General features: G+C 35.9%; 1 non-coding gene across 1 annotated transcript; it reads right to left on the bottom strand.

The window, feature by feature from the left end:
- Positions 1–1,124: 1,124 nt before the first annotated feature.
- On the bottom strand, positions 1,125–1,231 carry LOC141675656 (small nucleolar RNA R71). The gene has a single exon (XR_012556298.1). It is a non-coding gene; the product is annotated as a small nucleolar RNA R71 (small nucleolar RNA).
- Between the last annotated feature and the right edge of the window lie 1,556 nt (positions 1,232–2,787).

The following is a 2,787-nucleotide window of genomic DNA, read 5'->3' as shown; positions in this document are numbered from 1 at the left end:
TATTGAAGCGATAATGAATATAGAGATTTAGAACTTGCCATGCTAGAATAGGTTCATATATAATTATTATGCATGATTTGTAGGTAATTTTAACCATCTTACTTGCCCTATATAATCATGATAGATAACTTGTTCATTAAACCTTTATGTTGTCAAATTCTATAGACATATAGGGTCTCAACATAATTGGTGTCTATTCAGCTTATATCTCTTTTGTGGATGTCTGGTAGTAGGGTATTCGTCCAACGACAGTTGGCGTTTACTAGTTTCGTGTTATATGATTAGTTATCATCACCATTGCATGCCAAGGTTAAGAACAATGACTTTGAATAAAGTATTTAATGAAGTTAGAATCCCATGTTTATCTCATATACTCAATTTAATCACTTTTATTCTTAGTTAAATGCATGTTAGTTTAATCTTAGTTATAAACATCTCAACTTGTTATTGTCTTAGCATTGAGCGATAGCCATACCATTGTTGCATACGTGCATAATCTTAAGTTAACTAAAAAGAGTCTCTGTGGGTACAAATCTGATTTATATCTTATACTACTTGCGAACGCGTATACTTGCGTATAATTTTAGCGCGTATTTTTCGCCCTAACAAGTTTTTGGCGCCGCTGCCTGGGACTCGGTGTTAATTTTTAGTTTATGTTCTTGAAATCAGTGGTCGTTAAAGTTCACTGACTCAGATTCTTTTACTTTCACGGTTTACTTATTTGTGTTTCAGGTACTCCTTACAATGGGAGATCCAGCAATACCAACAAAAGTGTTGATGGATTTTTCTTAACCCAAGATCAATGACATTCAATCTAGAATTGTCAGGCCAATGATCACAGCTAACACCTTTGAAATCAATCCTAGCACGATTCAGATGGTACAGAATTCAATCCAGTTTGGGGGTTCTCCAACGGAAGATCCTAATATGCATATTAGGGATTTTATCGAGATCTATGACACCTTCAAGTTGAACAATGTTTCTAAAGATGCTGTAAAGCTGAGACTTTTCCCTTTTTCTTTCAGGGATAAAGCTAAGTGTTGGTTATACTCTCTAATATCACTACCTGGGAGGATCTCGCTCAATAATTTCTTACTAAATTCTTCCATATGGCGAAGACAGCTGTAATGAGGAATGCTCTTACTCAATTTGCGCAGCAATCGGGAGAATCTCTATGTGAAGCTTTGAAGCGCTACAAGGAGATGCTTATGAAGTGTCCTCATCATGGAATGCCTGATTGGATGATTATCAATTGCTTCTATAACGGTTTGGGAGCACAATTAAGACCTATACTCGATGCAGCATCAGGTGGAGCCTTATGGGCTAAGAGCTATGATGAAGCTTATAAGTTAATTTAATTGATGACTGCTAATGAATATCAGAACCCAACTTAGACACTACCTCAAGGCAAGGTAGCAGGAATTCTGGAGGTGGATATAGCTACGGCTATAGCTGCTCAACTAAAGGCGTTGTCTATGAAGATCGATTCTCTGGCTAACTATGGTGTTAATCAGATAACCAAGGAAATGAAGATGAGACTATTTGAAGATTAGTTCAGTGCTAGAGGAACAAGCATCTTTCATTTCAGATACTCAAGAAATCTGGAAATGCAGTATTTGATCCAGAAAACCAGTAGCATTATGTACAAGTCCTGGTATTTTACTTTTTCAAGTTGTTAGTTGAGTTATCCTCTCTATTTAATTTGTTTGTTAGGTTTAACAATCAAATAGGGGGAGATTATTGGTGAGACTGCGTAGCTGTAAGAACAGTTATGTGATAACTCAACACGAGAACAACACTAAAACAGGACAGGCTAATAATACTATGTCTACACAAGAAATCAGAAGAAATGAAGACAAGGAAAATATAATGAATCAAAAGATTAGAAGAAGGCTTGAAGTCTGTGTACAGGTCACTGAAAAAAGTTCTTTAATATGATCATGCCTTAGTGAAGAATAAAGGTTAAAGACTTTCAGTGTTTCATAAATGATGAAGATTTAGTGTATAACTGCTACTAGAAGATTTTAGTGTATTGGCATTGATTAAAGATAGATAGTGTTCGAAGCATAGGAATCTGAAGAATTGAAGACAGGGTATAGACAGAAGTTAAAGAAGACATTTGCAGTCTTGAAGTTATACTCACTGAAAGGAGTTCATTTATATGTTCAAGCGTTAGTGAAGAACAGTGAACGAAGTATTAAAGATTGTAGTAGCAATGAAGCAGTTGTCTATAGTACCAGAAATGATTCTAGTGAAAGTATAGTTATTTATTGACAATCAGTGTTCGAAGCAATAAAGTTGTTACAAGCTTAACAATGTAATCAAGGCTATAATACGAAGACCTGAATCAGAGCTAGTCGTCTGTGAACCAGACCATTTGTACTAGGCATCAGTGTTTCATGAAAGGAATCTGAGTATTATTATTAGAAGGATTGTTAAGTGAGGATTTGTATCAGGGAATACAGGTTTTCTGATTCAGACGAAGACTCAAGAGAGAAGACTTGATGATAGGACAACTCAGGGAATGTAATGCTCTATAGAAACTAAGTCAAGGTGATCACTACCTTGTAGTAGGAGTTATAATGATTAGTATATTGGTCTTCAGAAGCAATATCCTGGAAGTACGGTTCAATATTTCAGTACAGGAACTAATCTTGACTTAGTGTGATACATAGAGAAGTGGAGTGAATTTTTTTGAAGGCAAAAACACCCTATGTTCCCCTCTGGTCGCCATAGAGAAGTGGAGTGAATTTTTTCTAAGGCAAAAACACCATCTGCTCCCCTCTG

This window comes from Apium graveolens, chromosome 7, assembly GCF_009905375.1.
Source record: "Apium graveolens cultivar Ventura chromosome 7, ASM990537v1, whole genome shotgun sequence".
Classification (NCBI taxonomy): domain Eukaryota; kingdom Viridiplantae; phylum Streptophyta; class Magnoliopsida; order Apiales; family Apiaceae; genus Apium; species Apium graveolens.
Note: the sequence above shows the minus strand (reverse complement) of the source record. Positions and strands in the feature narration are given on the sequence as shown.